Source organism: Tachyglossus aculeatus, chromosome 11 (genome assembly GCF_015852505.1).
Source record: "Tachyglossus aculeatus isolate mTacAcu1 chromosome 11, mTacAcu1.pri, whole genome shotgun sequence".
In the NCBI taxonomy this organism is placed as follows: Eukaryota; Metazoa; Chordata; class Mammalia; order Monotremata; family Tachyglossidae; genus Tachyglossus; species Tachyglossus aculeatus.
In genome coordinates, this window is record NC_052076.1 from 34,930,478 (window position 1) to 34,948,731 (window position 18,254).

Sequence of the window (18,254 nt, forward strand, 5' to 3'; positions counted from 1 at the left end):
CACTTTGGGTGAAGGTCAACGTCTGACCCATTAGACCAGTGCTGTGGCTTGGAATTAGCCACTCCGGGTAACTTTGCCCCTTCTCTTTACGTGCTTGGGGTTTGGGGATTGCTGCATAGGGGTTCTGCTCTGGACATCGTGCATAGTGATTTGGGAAGGTCTGCGTTCCCAAATTGTGATCTGGAAGATGCTGAGATGATGATAACGTTGTTATCAGATGCTTTCTGTGTTAGGATTCCAGGAAATACCTTGCTGAGTTGGAATAAAACTCTTGACAGAGGCAACAGCTCTTTTTCCTAATTGAGGCATTTTCAGGAACATTTGCCTTCCCAGATACTGGGCAGAAGTAGAACGGTGTAGTAGATGTGTGTTTGGAAGGTGCTGGTAATAGAGGTGTTATTTGCTCTTTACCCTATTTAATTTGTGGATCGGGAATCCATCGAGTCAACGGGCTTGGGAGTCAGAGGACGTGGGTCTTAATCCCAGTCCCGCCACTTGTGTGCTGCGTGACCTTGGGCAACATGCTTAACTTCTCTGTGCCTGTTACCTCGTCTGTAAAATGGGGATTAAGACTGTGAGCCCCACACGGGACAAACTGATTACCTTGTATCCACCCCAGCGCTTAGAACAGTGCTTGGCACATAGTAAGCGCTTACCAAATCCTATAATCATTATTATTATGTCAGGTCAGCTCTTGAGAAATAGTCCTGCAGTTATTTCAGAGAAAAGTTAAAACAAATCGTCATATTGTTTCACTTTGATTATGAAAATACTTAATTCCAGTTGTGTGCTGCAGTTCATTAATGTGGTAAGTGGGTTTGTATTTCGTATAGGGATTCCATTGTTTTTTTGCCCTCTGTGACAGGATTGGAATCTAGTCTCCATGTCTTTATAATACTAAAGCTTCTTTCACATCATAAAAGTAGCTAGAGAACCTGAATTTGAGGTGCTGTAAAGTGAATGTCTTGTTTAGAAAAGGACATGTACCTTATAGCATCTTGGCAAATGGTAGAACAGTGGAGTTTCTTCAAAAAATGGGTGACTTTCGAAATGTTACACCCAATGGGTAGATTCATTTGTTGACTTAAAAAAAGACTGAATTCCATTATCATACGAGAACAGCTACCAGAGAAACAGAAGAAACACTTCCTGTTGATGCTTTCCATAATGTCACATGCCTGGTCACCTCAAGCATGCTGCTGAAACGTTCAAACCTTCTGCTTTATGTTCCTGTTTTGTGGTGTTCTTTTTTTAATGAGCTTTTGGTTTTAGAGAAATGTTGACAGGTTCTCTTTATCTGCAGAGCAGATGCAGCCAGTGTCTATCTTTGCTTACACTTCCCCCTCCCCCTCCCTAGTACGATGTTTTGCTCCTGAGGATAACTGAGGGCCAAGGCCCTTCCCAAGCTCATTTAGCAGTCATCCTGGCTGGTGTGAGTCAGTGGGCAGAAAACTGATTAGGTACAGTTGTGGTGGTTTCCCTTGGGTTGCTGGTTGGAATCGATTCTAGGAGAAACTAAACCTAAGGCCTCCAATTCATTTCACACCAGGATCATCTAATAACCACCAGGCAGTTACCACCGCACACAGTAAGTGCTCAATAAATACGATTGATTAAACAAACCACTTGAACCTTGTTGGTCTGTGCTGGGTGATTTTTTTTCCTCCCACTTAAAATACCTCTTGTGGGCATTCTATGGAATGCTCAAAGTATGTTGAGAAAATGGGGTTTTATATTGTCTGTAATTTTTTTTGTGTGGTATTTGTTAAGCAGTCACTATATGCCAGGCGCTGTTTTAAGCGTTGGGATAATGATAATAATGGCATTTATTAAGCACTTACTCTGTGCAAAGCACTGGTCTAAACACTGGGGAGGTTACAGGGTGATCAGGTTGTCCCATGGCGGGGCTCAGTCTTAATCCCCATTTTACAGATGAGGTAACTGAGGCACAGAGAAGTGAAGTGACCTGCCCAAAGTCACACAGGTGACAATTGGTGGAGCCGGGATTTGAACCCATGACCTCCGACTCCAAAGCCCGTGCTCTTTCCACTGAGCCACGCTGCTCCTCTGGTGCCGGGTAATCAGGTTGGACACAGTCCATGTTCCACAGAGGACTCACAGTTGTAATCCTCATTTTACAATGAGGTAATTGAGGCACAGAGAACCTAGGTGACTTGCCCAAGGTCACACAGCAGACAAGTGGTAAACTGGGACTAGAAACCAGGTCCTTCTGACTTCCACGCCCGTGCTCTATTCACAAGGTCTCGCTGCCCCTAAGCTGACCTCAGTTAATCAGCAAAGGACAAGTCAGAAGGAAGAGCTTTTTTTGAGCTAGTTAGGGGAGAGGAAACTCATCAACACGGAAAAGCTAAAGAATCCTTTTGGGCCGTCCCCAGTAGTTCTCAATTCCAGAGGTAGAAAGGACCCCTTTTCCCTTGGGATCCTGGGGACTGTAGACTGTAAGCTCCTTGTGGGCAGGGATCACATCTACCACCTCTGTTATATTGCATTTTCCCAAGTGCTTAGTGTAGTGCTCCGTACACAGTAAGTGCTCAGCAAATTCCATTGATTTATTGATTGTCAGGTGTAGTGGAAAAACATTGCAGTAACTCTGTTGGTGGTGAAGCCATTAGATGATCTGTGGGGTGGTTCATTGGTAGGTGTATAGATTTAAAATCAAGCCCTCAGAACTTACAAACGTTTTTACGAATGTGAGTCAGGCTTGAGGATGTAAACATGGGCCCATGGGAGAAGTAGTGTAGCCTAGTGGAAAGAGAATCCTAGTGAAAAGAGAAGCCTAGTGGTCTGGGAATCAGAAGACCTGGGTTTTAATCCCAGCTCTGCCACTTGTCTACTGTGTGACCTTGGGCAAGTCACTTAACTGCTCTGTACCTCGGTTCTCTCATCCACAAAATGGGGATTCAATACCCATCTCCCTCCTTAGACTGTGAGTCCCATGTGGGACTTGATTATCTTATATCTATCTCAGTGCTTGGTACATAGTAAGAAATATTATTGTCATTATCGGCTTATGGGTTGTTTTCTAGTTCTTTTCCCCATGTGAGGGCTCTCTCCATGACAACATTGTATTTTAGGTTTCTATTCTTCCCCATTCATAAGCCACTTTCACTTTTATTGCTTTTTTAAAATTCAGAAGCTTGGTGTTGTTTCATCTGACCCTCAGGACGGACAGGAGTGCATGATTAGTTGCAATCTAGAAGTTCTAGCCCGGTATTTTTATATATTCATGTCATAGAGCCCTCAAACAATAATGCTTCCAGTTTCTGCCTGGGGCCCATCTTTCCACCTTACCCTTTTTTCCCTCTCCCTTTGTGCCACACCCACCACACTGTGCCCCCCCTTTTCATTCCCCCTTCCAAATGGGAGGAAGTACCCGTGGCATGGTAGGTGTCTGACAACTGGCCCCGGAGCTATTGGCAAGCCACCAGTTCGAGTAGGGCCTGTTAAGGTCCTTTCAAGTTTGAAGTATGTATTACGGCTTTGTTGTCTAGTGTGTGCAAAACCTCCAGCCCAGCTTTGTGTAAGTTAGTGTTCGTTCATTGTGGCGCTTCTGACTGCAGTGTCTGTCCCATCCCCAGCTGAAAACCGACAGGCTGGCTTTGGGCGTTGCTCTGTTTTGCAGTTTGTGGCAGGCGACACATGGCTGAACAAGATAAGGGTTTTATTCTTCTTAGCAGGGACGTGCTGGGGCTGGGATGGAATTCAGCTGTGTTCAAGCCCTGATTGGTCACTTTGGGTGCCCAGAACCCTGTTGTATCCTGTTATTACTTTTCAGTTATGTTAACACATTCATTCCCCTTCCCTTCCTTTCCTCCCTGTACAATTTAACTAGTTGTTGTCTTGCAGCCCATATTTTTTCTGGGAAAAGGTTGCGCCTTTCAACGTTGGCCTTTATTTGAGCAGCAGAAGGAACATAAGCAGTTTGTGAGTAATTGAGTTTTGTTTCTTTTAGACTCCTAATTTGAGGCTGTGCATTTTGAGGGTGTAAGTTTACAAGTCAATTTCGCCCGGGATCATCAGGTGCATAAACAGGTCCTAAATGTCTCCAGTCTTCACAAATGCATTTCTTCTGTCCCAGGCCGTTTTATAATTGGGAAGTCTCCTGTCGTTGAGTGGTGAAGCGGAGAGGGTTTTCTTTTAGGGTAACGAGGAAAATAGTTGTATACGGGAGAATCTTCATGTGTAAAATGGGGATTAAATCCTACTCCCTCTTAGACTGGAAGCCCCGTGTAGGACAGGGACTGCATCCAACCTGATTAAAACTTGTCTACTGCAGCACTTAGAACAGTGCTTGATCCATTGTAAGTGCTTAACTAATACAATAATTAACATTAATTATCTCCCCAATGGAGTTGTTAATGCCCCTTCAACTTATTGATGATTGCATCCATCCTGGTGGGCCCAGAAGTGCAAGTCTCCCATTGGCATCCTTCTGGTCATTTGTCTTTTATCTGCTTCTTGAGCCTTTCCACCCAAGAAAAGAATGGACTCACACACCCTCTGGTCAAAGGAAGGAATCTTACATGTTAAATCTGGGCTGTTTTCCCTTTCACAGTTGAGAAGGTTGAAGCTCAATTGAGAGGCTAAGTGACTTTCTCTCAAGGTCACATCATGTCAGTTGCAAAGCCAGGAATAGAACCCCACCCCCTCAATCTTCACTGTGGTATGGTCAACACAAGTTTCTGTTTCTTATCAGGCTGCCCAGTCATCGTTTTCTCTTAACCTAAAGGTATATTTTCTCTGGCTAAAAATGGCTCTAGGCTCTAATGGAATTTTTGGAACCCTCAAAGGAGCCACCAAAAATGCCATAATCAGTGGGATGAAAGTCTCTGGTGATGACAACAGTCTGGACTGAGCTCTCCAGGTCCCATGGTTAATGGTAAAAGTTTGCGTTCCGTTTCCTTGTCCCTTTCTGAGATTTTGGAAAGGCCCTCCGGTGTTTGTTTCTTCCTCAGAGGAACTTTAAATGATTAGCCAGGGTCACAGAGTTGTCTAAGGCCTGGACTTACCTCCCATTCTGGATTTACTCGGAGCTATTCATAAGCATTAAGAGGACCATCAGCTGCTTTTTTTTTTAAGTAATAGAAGCCTTTTTTTAAAATAAGCGAGTTAAATATGCTTCACTACAGTGTAGAAAGCACTTTATAAATCGATCACATAATCCACACTTGGGGGAGATGTTTCTAGGTATAAAGGACTTCTTAATACAGACTTTTTTTTGTACTCAATCATACAGTCTGCATTATCCCCTTGTGTAGCCTCCTCCTTACTCAGTCTTGTTGACTGATTTTTGATGCCCTTGAAGCCTTTGTGTGGCAGTTGTTTGCTTGTGGGTTTCTTAAAAATCAAGTTAGAAACCTCCAAAATGCTGGGTGGCCAAACAGATGAAAGCCTAGAAATACTCATCTGCCATCAGTGGAATAAGAGTACTCAAATGGGTATTGAGAAGCAGCGTGGTTCAGTGGAAAGAGCATGGGCTTGGGAGTCAGAGGTCATGGGTTCTAATTCTGGCTCTACCATTTGTCAGCTGTGTGACTTCGAGCAAGTCACTTCACCTCTCTGTGCATCAGTTAACTCATATGTAATATGGGGATTAAGAGTGTGAGCCCCACATGGGACAACCTGCCTGATCACCTTGTATCCCCCCCAGTGCTTAGAAAAGTGCTTCACACATAGCAAGTGCTTCACAAATACCATCATCATCATCATCATCATTATTATTATTATTGGATACATTTCGTCATGTGTGCATGCGTGAGTAGTACCCAAGAATTCATTTTGCTTTTTCCTTCACCACCCGAGAGTTTGTCTGACCCCTTCCAGGTCAGAACCAATTATTCTCGGTTGGACACTTTCTAGTACTTGTCCAGCCTAATTTCAAGTATCTCAAGGGTGCAGCATTCCCGTCACTTCCTTGGTAGATGGGACTATAATCTGACAAATCCTGCCATCAGGAGGCTTTCCCTACTCCTCAGCCTAAACGTTGCTTTTAAGTTTGTTCCATTGCTTTTCTTGTACTCTCTGTACCAAGCAAATAGTCCTCCTCCCCTTTCTCGTGTTTACAGATCATCTAAAGGGTGAAGTGTTACCATTCCCCCTTCCCCTTATTCTTTACTTGGCCAAAGCCCCACGAATTATCCATATAATCTCTTCGCATAAATCAGTCCCTCCAGCTTCTTTAATCGCTTTAGTCCATCTCTCTAAACTCCCAGTTTGTCTACATGTTTGAATGCGGCGTTCTCAGTCTGAACTTGAGCTGCGTGCCGTGCTCTTGGAACGGTTATGCTATGCTGTTATGGCCTGTTCTGGATGGTGACTCCTTAAGTGTGTTTAACCCCAAATCAAATAAGCTGTCACTGTACCTTTACTTTGTCGGCATCTTTTTGGCTTGTCCCTGTGGTCCCTCACATCTCAATGGTTGATATCCGGTAGTGGTTACCGTATTGCTTTAGCCATAAGTACTACAGTAAAGCTAAACTGAAGTAAATCTTCTTTTCTTGTTACCGTACTGGCCAGCATTAAGCGAGCACCCCCCCCCCCCCCCCCCCCCCCCATGGAGCTAGAGAAACGGGCTCTTCACTAACAGTTTATTTTTCACTGACAATTTTAGCTTCCTCCATAAGAGTTACTTAAAGCTGGCTTTAGGACAGGGGGCAAATCTAGCGGTGACTTTTAAGTGCCTCAGTTTGGAGTGGGAAGCAGCATGGCCCAGTGGATAAAGCCCAGACCTCGGAGTCAGAGGACCCAGGTTCTAATCCCTGCTCCGCCACTTGTCTGTTATGGAACCTTGGGCAAGTCACTTAACGTCCCTGTGCCTCAGTTCCCTCATATGTCAAATGCGGATTAGACTGTGAATCCCCTGTGGGACGTGGAGCGTACCCAACCTGATAAGCTTGTTTCTATCCCAATGCTTAGTACAGGGCCTGGCACGTAGAAAGTGCGTAAGAAATACTATAAAATGAAAAATGATGGATTTTAGAGTTCCAATCAATAACAATTTTTACTAATACATAAAAATCATCCTCTTCCCGGGACAAGTTGGTAACTCTAGCTCCTGGAACACTCCTGAAAGAAATGAGTCATTTCAGCGATGTGCTTGATACTGCTGGAGCAGAGTAATGAATTTGTTTTTAATCCTGTACTGCTGAAAATTCCTCATTTATTTATTTATTTATTTGTTTATGTTTAAACCGAGAAATATAGCACGGTTGCGTCATTGAAGCAGCATGCTTCAGTGCAGCTGACAAAGTTCAGAGTCCTCTCAAAACAGGATCTTCACTAATTTGAATGCTGAGCCTTGGTTTCTGAACTCATAGTCACATGACAAGCCTGGATGACTTCCCAGTGAGAGGCAGGAAAAGCTAGTGGCCTATGAAGAATTAGGTTTCCGGCCCTGAGTCTGGAGGGAAGAGGAGTTCCAAAAATTGTAAAACGGCAAGCTCTAAGCTCCTGTAAACTCCTAGACTATTAGCTCCTTGTGGGCAGGGATCATGTCTACCTACTCTGTTATCAGCGTCCTCTCCCAAGCGCTTAGTACAGTGCTCTGCCCACAGTAAATGTTCAATTTTTATTTTTAATGGTACTTGGTAAGTGCTTACTATGTGCCATGCCCTATATTGTGCTGGGGTAGATACCACTGAGTCAGGTTAGACACAGTGCCTGTCCTACATGGGTCTCACAGTCTTAGTCCCCACATGACAGATGAGGTAACGAGGCACGGAGAAGTGAACTGGCTTGCCCAAGGTCACGCAGCAGACAAGCAGTGGAGCCGGGACTAGAACCCAGGCCCGTAGTCTACCCACGAGGCCATGCTGCTTCTCAGCAAATATCACGGATTGATTTGAATGAGAAGGAATATAGGAAACCTGGATTCGTTAAAGGGAAAGGCTGGGTGAGCCCTTGTTTTCATCTTTGGTACTTGTTTGCAAGAGCAGTACTCCAGAAGTTCTGGAGGGCTTCTGTCTGAATCCTTATTTTTATTTCCTGGTTATGAGCTCCAGGAAGTCAGTGTGGCATTTGAGAAGCAGCATGGCATAGAGAATAGAACATGGGCCTGGGAATCAGAAGGTCATGGGTTCTAATCCCCCCGGCTCTGCTGGGCAACCTTGGGGAAGTCAGTTCACTTCTCTGTGCCTGTTACCTCATCCCCATCAAAACGGGGATTGAGACAATGAGCCCCATGTGGGACAGGGACTGTGTCCAACTCGATTTGCTAATATCCATGCCAGCGCTTAGTACAGTGCCTGGCACATCGTAAGTGCTAATACCATCGTCATTTTCCATTTGCAGTCTGCTGAGCAGTGAGGGGCTGTTCCTCTTGCAGCAGAAAGCATGGGGATTTCTCCAGTATGTTGGGGGTACTGAGCTAGATGTGAAATCCGTCCTGCAGAAAGAGGTGTGAAGCGCTTCTCTTCCCAAAGGAAGGAAAGAGCTCCAAATCCCCAAACTCTGTGCTAAATGCACCTCGGAAATCCCGCGAAGGTGCTCCGACCTGCCCCTCGTTAGACTTTAGATCCGCGATCTGCCTCTGTCAGGAGACTCAAGTTGATCTATTGTGGTTTGCCCGTCACAGTCTCTGTGGTTTACTCAGGGGAAGTGGTTCTTGTGGGTGACGGTCTGATCTGTCGGAGATTGTTGGTGGCACATGCCCCGTCAGCCTCTTTCCTGTTTTTTTGGTTGTTTGGGCGAAGCCTTCTCGGAGGCAGCGCTGCCGGGGGACCATTCAAACAGTCTGTCGGGATGATGTGCCCAGTTATCGTTTGGTCTCGTATCGGGCCTCGCGGGTGATGGGTGAAGTTAATGCACTCGTAAGGGGCGTCGAGCTCATAGGATGAAAGGGGCCAGGAGGTTGTGAACAATGCGTTCACCCAGTGGCTAGGCTCAAAGAGGTTTCCAACTGAAATGTTCATTTGGTTAGTACAGCCCTATGATGCTTAGCCGTTTGAATGTTACACGGCTGTTTACCAGAGTGATTGCTCTTGTTGCAGCCCCAGAAAACCCTCCTCCTCCTCCTCCTCCATTCCCGTCTTTCACTCTTTCATCTCTTTTCAAAGTTTTTACCCTAGACAGACTTGCTTTTTGAGACTCTCCCTGGCTGGGAATACACCAGGCACTGGTTGAGACTTGTTCACTGAACTCATTGCCTAGAGCAGAGTTCTCCGCCTGTTTAAGTGGACTCCTGCGAAAATCAACTCATTGAGAGACTTTCCTTTCCTACTCGGGAGCCGTCTCTTTTGCCGAGTTTTAGTTGGCTGTGTCGTGCAAGGATCCAGAGACGACAGAAAGTGACGGCTCCGTATTTTGATGAGTGGGACTTTGTCATTAGTGTCCCCAGCTATTGCCCCCAGGTAAGACATTTTGCCTTTCCGTTAGGAGCTGGGGGTTAGGCTTCGGAAACCTGTGAAGGAGAGAGGGTCCACTGTTTACCACTGGCTCCTGCCTTCTTGCATTTTGGGTTGGTGTTTAGGTTGGCAGCCTGTTGGGAGGGTCAGAGCTGGGTGGGCAGCATGTGTGAGGATTGGAGATGTTTGGATTTCATTTTGTCCTTTTCTGGGGGAGGTTCTCGGTTTCTCTCAGGAGACTACTTCCCCTCCCACTCTCCTTCCTTTCTTTGGGTGCAGCAGGTAATTAAGCTCTGGAAAAAATAACATTGCAACAGATCAGCGTTGCAGTATTCGGTGCGCCTCCGTTGGAAGGCAGCCAGTTGAAAAGAATCCCAACTGCTGGGCCTTCCTGGGGCCCGGCTTCTGGGCACTCTCGGCCCAGCCCTTTTATTTACTGTCCTGATGGGACCGTCAGAGGGGCTGGGAAGGTGATTTTCAAAATCCCTACTTCCACTTACCTTGTTTTGTAAAGAGGAGACTCCTGTAGGGTTTGCCCAGTCATTCCTAGGATGACGTAAAACCATTTTGAAATGAGCCTATAATTTCAGCAGAGTTAAAACGGTGCATTTAATCATTCAGCCAATGGGTTGAAAAGACCACAACCCTAGGAATTTATGCATACTGACATTTGAGAACACTTGAAGTAGGCCTCTTTTTCCAAATTTGAAATGTATTATAACTATTAAATATATATATATCTATATATCTATATATAATATATGCATGTAGAGAGAGGGTGAATGAGTTGATTTTTCCAGTCTGAAAATGTTAAAAGTCTTCATTTTGGCTCAACACTTACCAGGACTTAGTAACAAACCCAGTAATATGGGTTCTCTGAGTGGATTAACCAACTCTGGGGCAGTTAAGAAACAACATTCATTTCAAACCATAGGAATGACCGTCAAGATTATCACACTTTCCATGCCGTCATATTGACACCCCCCGCCCCCCCCCCCCACTCTTTCTCTCACTCTACCCACCAACCCCTTGGCTTCTGAGCATCCCCCACATTTTCCTCCCTGCCCTATTTTATGTCCAATCTCATCCCCATCTGCACTCTGCAAAACAGCTGAAATGTTATCAATCAGTCATATTTCTTGGATGCTTACTGTGTGCAAAGCACTGTACTGGCCTCTCAGGAAAGTACAGTACAGCATAGTTGATCAACATGTTCTCTGCCCACCACAGCAAGTTTGGCTCCTGTACTCTGGGCCAGAGAGTCCGACAGAGGGGGAGATAGGGAGGGGGCTTCTCCCTAAGTGGAGTTTCGTACGATTCCATTGCTGAATCCCAATCTACAAGACTGTAAGCATCTCGAGGACAGGGATCTTTGTCTACTAATGCATTGGTCTCTCCTGAGAGGTGCACACATAGTAAGCGCTCAATAACTGCCATTGACTGATTGCTGGGGCAGCACTTGCCCAGATCTGGAAGCTCTGTGCTCATCGACCTGGGAGTCAGAATGACCTGGGTTCTAGTCCCAGGGACTGAGTCCAATCTGATTAGCTTACATCTACCCCAGAGCTTAGTTTAGTGCCTGGCACGTAGTAAGTGCTTAACAAATACCACAGTTATTATTATTAGACTATAAGCTCATTGAGGGCAGAGAATGTGCCTTTGATATTGTACTCTCCCAAGTGCTTAGTATAGTCATCTGCACACAGTAAGTGCTCAATAAATATGATTGACTTACAGGACCCCAGTCTTCTTGGCCCTTTCCCTAAGGTACTCTGTCCAGACCCTCTGGGTGACCTTGGGCAAGTCACTTAACTTCTCTTTTTCTCAATTTCCTCATCTGTAGAATGGGGATTCAATGCCTATTCCTAGATTGTGAGCCCTCCTAGGGATGGGGACCAGGTCTAATTTCCAACTGTGGGTTCTTTTCCGGTGTTTAGTAAATGGCTTTGCACCCAGTAAATGCTTAATGCATACAGTTACTACTAGAATTTAAGTGAGAGACAACATTGGGATGAGCAGATCAATTCTTTTAAAAAAAATAACATCTTCAACTGATACATAGAAGATTTCCTTGTCCATGGATATCAGTTTAGTTGAATAAGGTGGCAAACAGATTTCTCTTGGTAAACTGGCTTCCTTTTCACTATTCTTAAAATCAATCTATGGTATTTGAGTGCTTAATGTGTGCAGAGCTCTGTACTAAATGTTTGGGAGTGTACAGCAGCATAACATAGTGGATAGAGCACAGGCCTGAGAGCCAGAAGATCATGGGTTCTAATCCTGGCTCCACCACTTGTCTGCTCTGTGATGTTGGGCAAGTCACTTTACTTCTCTGTGCCTGTTACCTCATCCGGAAAATGGGGATTGAGGCTGTGAGCCCCATGTGGAACAGGGACTATTTCCCATCCATTTTCCTGAATCTACACCGGGACTTAGTACAGTGCCTGGCACCTAGTAAGTGCTTAACAAATACCATCATTATTGCTACAATAAAACAGAGTTGGTAGGTAGGTTCCCTGCCCACAATGGGCGTACAGTCTAGAGGAGGAGACAGACATGACTATAAATACATAATTTTTAGATCTGTGCATAAGTGCTTTGGGGTGAATACCAGACACCCAATAGGCACAGATCCAAATGCATAGATGACCCAAAAAGGGGGAGAGGACCAGGAAAGAGAGGAATTACAGCATTTACATTATAGCAGTTATTAACATCCAAGTGGCTGCAGTTTCACTCTTCCAGTCAGATTATATAATTAATTCCACTCCTGAACAGGAAATACAGTGAAAAATCACCTTAATGTAGCTTCTAAATTAAACAAGGTAAATATTTGCCCCTTTTCCTTGCCAATGACCCATGTCTGCCTGGTGGTGTTTGTAAAGAACGTGAATCTATTGAAATTGTGAAAAGTCGGACAACCCATTCCCCCAACAGTGACAACTGTTGTTTGCTTGGCTTTTTTTTTTTTCTACTTTTGCATCAGAGCAAAACCAAACCATAATTCCCTCAGGTATTCAATTTGTGGCCACCGTCTGCGGGACAATAACGTCCTCGTTCAGCGGGGCATGAATTACAGCGGTGGTTAAAGGCGGCTGGGAGGTGGCACGTGGTCCAGGCTCCACGTGGGCATCTGAGCATTTGTGGTTTGTGCCAAGAGCCCACGCTTCTCAGCACAGCGGGCTCGAGGGTCCAGAGACAGAGTCTGTCGGCTGAGTTGGACGTGTTGCCTGCTTAAGGCCAATGCAGGTGAAAAGCCACCCACCTTTTAATTATGCCTAAATAGGTCAGAGGGCACAATCCTAGTTCCAAAAATGGAAATTGATTCATTCAGTCATTCATTCGTATTTATTGAGCCCTTACTGTGTGCACAGCACTATACTAAGTGCTTTGGAGAATTACAATTCAACAATAAACAGATATTTTTCTTGCCCACAACCAGCTTCCAGTCTAGAGGAAATTAAGACAAGGGATGAAGGAATAAGGTGGATTATAATTATTGGACTGATCTCTCTGACCAATCCTAGAGTATGTTCTCTCTCCTGATTTGGGAAATGCAGAGTGAAAGGAAGACTGTATCACCAGTCAACCGTTGAACAAAGATGTTTGGAGTAAGTACGTTTTTATATTTTTCGTTGAAACGTGGGGCTGAGTCCAAGAGTCATAGATTCTGTCAAGTGTACCTTCCATTTGGAAGACCTGTCCAAGAAGAACCATTGGGGAGTTGGAAAAATGACTGCAGTTCCGTGTTCTAATCTGGTCCTCCACATATTCAGGGTATAATTTTCAAAGTATAATTGAATGCTGTAATATGCCCTCAAACACTTTCTTTTGTTTAAAAAAAACCACTTATTTCAGTAAGAGAAGAACATATAATAGTTTCTTTCCCCCACTTGAAGGGAGACAGCGCAGGTCTGGGAATCACAGGACCTGGGTTCTTATTCCTGGTTCCGCCACTTGCTTGCTGTGTGACCTTATGGCATGGGGTGAATAAGTCCCTCTTCTTTGTGCCTCAGTGTCCTCATCTGTAAAATGGGGATTCTATACCTGTTTTCTCTCTCCCTTAGACTGTGAGCCCCACATGGGACAAGGACGGTGTCTGACCTGATCATCTTGTGTCTAACCCAAGCGCTTCATGCCGTGCTTGGCACATAGTGCTTAAGCAGCATGGCTTTAGTGGCTAGAGCACAGGCCTGGGCGTCAGAAGGTCATGGGTTCTAATCCTGGCTCCACCATTTGTCTGCTGCGTGACCTTGCGCAAGTCACTTCACTTCTGTAGACCTCATCTGTAAAATGGGGATTGAGACTGGGAGCCCCACATGAGACAGGGACTGTGTCCAACCTGATTTGCTTGTATCCACTCCAACACTTAATACAGTGCCTGGCACCTGGTAAGCACTTAAAAGATACCAGAAATTATTATTATTATTTACAAATACCATTGTTATTAAAAAAGCAGGTAAAGAGGTAGTGCCATGCCTTCCTCTCTCACACCCTCCCATTCATTTCTCTCTCTTTCATCACTCCTGCATATATTATTTAACACTTAGTACAGTGCTCTGCACACAGTAAAATCATTATTGAAGGCACATCTCCAAGAGGCCTTCCCTGACTAAGCCCTCTTTTCCTCTCCTCCCACTCCCTTCTGCATTGCCCTGACTCGCTCCCGTTATTCATCCCCCGCCCCAGCCCCACAGTACTTATGTACATATCTGTAATTTATTTATTTACATTAATGTCTGCCTCCCCCTCTACAGTGTAAGCTCCTCGAGGGCAGGAAATGTGTCTGTTTATTGTTATATTGTATTTGCCAAAGTGCTTAGCACAGTGTGCTGGATACAGTAAGCACTCAATAAATATGAATGAATGAATGACAGTAAGCATTCAGTAAATACCATTGATTATCTGTTCGTTAACATTTCAGTGTTCACTTTTGTTTTTAACGTTTGCCTCTCTGCTGTTTTCCATAATATTTGGCAGTTTGTGAGTGACTGCTTGTCTTCTTAGGTTGTAAACTCAGTAAATATGGTAAGGATCGATCAGTGGTATATATTGAGCACTTATACGGTGCAGAATGCTGTTTTGAATTCTTGAGAGAGTACAGTCCAACCCAGTTGATAGATGTGTTCCCTGCCCACATGGAGTTTACAGTCTGGGGGTGTGGAGGAACACAGATAGTAATAAAAATAACTAACCAGTATGTACGTAAGTGCATATGTATGCCAACTGATCATTTTCTTTACTTCCTCAGTATCCTCTCCTTCACTTCTCCAAACCCCGCCCACCCCCCAGCCCCTTTTCTTCATAGAACTAGGCTTCTCATCTCACTTGTAAACCCCATGTGGGACATGGACTGTGTCCAACCAGATTAGCTTTTGTCTACCCCAGAGCTTAATAGAGTGCCTGGCACCTAGTAAGTGCTTAACAAATGCCATTTAAAAAAAACCAAAAAGCAAAACAAAAATTCCAGGAGAGAAGATTCATCCCGTGGCACTTCAGGGCTTTTGTGCATGGTGGCTACTCATTAAACCGATAAGCATTATCTGTTGGAATTGCTTGAGCATGTGCTGAGTGCTAAGCACTGTCCTAAGCACCTGGAAGAGTAGGCCTGAAGCTCGTTGTGAGCAGGGAATGTTTCTGTTTATTGTTATATTGTACTTTCCTAAGTGGTTGTTGCTGTGATCTGCACTCAGTAAGCACTCAATAAATACAACTGACTGATTGGGTCATTGCCCTCCAGCAGCAAGCAAAGTAAGAGTGTGGACAGACCAAAAGTACCCCAAAAACTATGAAAAGTGGGAGCAGATGGAAGAAAAAGACCAGAACAAGTAGTGCAAATGTTTCAGGATAGTGTTTGGGAACCGGGTGAGGTTTTTTTTTTTCCTGTTGTTGCATTCCAGTCCTGACCTTTAAGGTCTTTCTTTTCGATACTAGAGGTTAGGGGAACAGGGGCCGTGTGTTTGCATTACTGACCATTGCTTTGCCTCAGCTGTTAGCCAGTAGCTCACTGTCAGCTGGAGTCAGAAAGCTGACGCTATTCCAGGATCGGCCCGTCAGCTTTGAAATCAAGACCGTTCTGTCGAATGCCGAGGACGGTGGACCCGCCGCTTCCAAACTAGTGACCGAAATGGTTTGAACACCAGTGTAAGTTCACATAGGTGGTTATTATTATTATTAGTAATAATAATGATAATAATGGTAGTTTTTAAGTGAGCCCACTGTTGGGTAGGGACTGTCTCTATGTGTTGCCAACTTGTACTTCCCAAGCGCTTAGTACAGTGCTCTGCACACAGTAAGTGCTCAATAAATATGATTGATTGATTAAGGGCTTAGTAGGTGCCAAGCACTCTTGTAAGCACTGGGGTAGATCCAAGTTAATCAGTTTGCACACAGTTCCTGTCCCACATGGGGCTTACAATCTTAATCCACATTTTACAGGTGAGGGCATTGAGGCCCAGAGAAGGGAAGTGACTTGCCCAAGGTCACACAGCAGACATGAGGCGGAGCCGGTATTAGAATCCATGACCTTCTGAACCCATGCTCTATCCATGAAGCCACACTGCTTCTCTGTGTATGGATGTATGGAAGATATGTATGGAAATTCAACATTTTAAGCAGCATGGGCTAATGGTTAGTGCACGAGTCTGGGAGTCAGAACCACCTGGGTTCTAATCCTGGCTCCACTGCTTGCCTGCTCTATGTTCCTGGGCAAGTCACTTAACTTCTCTGTGCCTCGGTTTTCTCATCTGTAAAATGGGGATTAAGACCGGGAGCCCCATGTGGGACAGGGACTCTGTCCAACTTGTATCCATCCCAGTGCTTAGTACAGTGCTTGGCACATAGAAAGCTCTTAACAAATGCCACTGTTATTCATGAGAAACAGCGTGGCTTAGTGGAAAGAGCACGGGCTTGGGAGTCAGAGGTCGTGGGTTCTAATCCTGGTTCTGCCGCTTGTCTGCTGTGTGACTTTGGGCAAGTCACTTAACTTCTCTGTGCCTCAGTTACCTCATCTGTAAAATGGGGATTAAGACTGAGCTCCACGTGCGACAACCTGATTACCTTGTATCTACCCCATGCTTAGAACAGTTCTTGGCACGTAGCGCGATTGAGACTGTGAGTCCCACGTGGGACAGGGACTGTGTCCAACCTGATTTGCTTGTATCTACCCTAGCACTTATTACAGTGCTTGGCACATAGTAAGCGCTTAACAAAAACCATAATAATTATTATTAATATTATTATTTGCCCTCAAATCTAGTGCTGATGAGAGTGGAGCCCCACAAGGTGACTGTGAACTGATGCTTCGTCTGTGCCAATGGGCTTTAGGTTCTGTTTGTAGGACTTTGGACAACTGATCTGGACAACTGATCAAGCCGTAATTACATAATCTTCAAGTTTTAGATCTATAGGTAAGATTAAGGTAGCACACTCATTAAAAAGGAAAAAGAAATCCTGTCTTTTCTCCCCATACAACTTTATTTCTTCTTTTAAACTTGAGTTGTTCCATATTGTCTGGTTGCTTAGCCCGTTATCGGAAGGGTTTGGGATCATTGAAGTTGGTTGGAACATTTTAGAGACAAACTGTCTTGGAAGCCTAAGGTGAAAACTTGGAAGGGAGGGGGACCTTTGAAGGATTCAATGACTGGGCCTAGTTGGTGTCACTCTACTACATGAAAGAAAGGTGGTTTATGTTTGAGAGATGTATACTAGGTCTAAATATTTCGAGAACAGGTACTGTTTGCTTCTCAAACTCAGACCTGAGGAAGGCCAAGAATCCTCCATCTCGTGAAGCCTTCATTTCCCTTACTCCTTGTCTATTCTGCTTCGCCTCTGCACTGAATCTGTACCCTTTAAGCACTTGAGTCACCCCACCCACTGCACTTAGGTTCATATCTGTAACATCTTAAAGTCTGTCTTATCCTTACATCTAGAATGTAAGCTCCTTGAGGGAAGGGAACTCTGTTATAGCGAATTCTCCCAAGCACTTATTGCAGTGCCCCATGCACTGTAAACACTCAATAAATACTTTCCTCTCCCCCTCTTCTCCCTCTCCATCCCCCCCGCCTTACCTCCTTCCCTTCCCCACAGCACCTGTATATATGTATATATGTTTGTACATATTTATTACTCTATTTATTTTACTTGTACATATTATTTTGTTAATATGTTTTGTTTTGTTCTCTGTCTCCCCCTTCTAGACTGTGAGCCCACTGTTGGGTAGGGACCGTTTCTATATGTTGCCAACTTGTACTTCCCAAGCGCTTAGTACAGTGCTCTGCACACAGTAAGCGCTCAATAAATACAATTGATTGATTGATTGATTGAAATGCCATTGATTGGGATCTCCAAAGGAGTTTATTGGAGATGAGTTTCAGTTGTTCGTTAATGGTAGTAACAAAATGCAGGCCCTTTGAGGTAAGTTGAATCTCCTTGGGCCCTTCCCATCCTCCAAGCCTTTATGGTCAGCTTCAGTGATGTCAGAGTGGTGTCATTCTTGAGGGAGGGGGTGATTCCCCTCCCCGCTTTAAAAAAAAAAACCCAACCCTGTTCATTTATTTTTTGATGGAATTACGGATTTCTCAGAGTTCGAGAATGACTGTTCTAACCTGGGGTCTAAGGCCTAAAGCCCCTAAGTCAGTGTTGGCTACTCTGGGAATATCTCAGTAAATATTTAAGGTTGGCAAATACTAGGAAGAATCATAAAAACTCAGTGCTGCTTCTTGCTGCCATTGGCTCCCCATCACCTTATTGCATTGTATTTATTGTTCTCTTGGCCAGCATGAGATGTAATCTAACATAACCAAATTTGGCCCCAGTGCGCAGAATGTAGTATTGATGACGACGAACTAAAGTTTTGGTCTCTCAGCTATGCTTCAGAAGAAGTGGCAAGTC

At 44.6% G+C, this 18,254-nt stretch overlaps 1 protein-coding gene across 4 annotated transcripts in view; it reads left to right on the forward strand.

Moving 5' to 3' along the window:
* Nucleotides 1-18,254, forward strand: part of ARHGEF12 (Rho guanine nucleotide exchange factor 12) — a 152,186-nt gene that overhangs the window by 1,248 nt on the left and 132,684 nt on the right. The window lies entirely within an intron of this gene.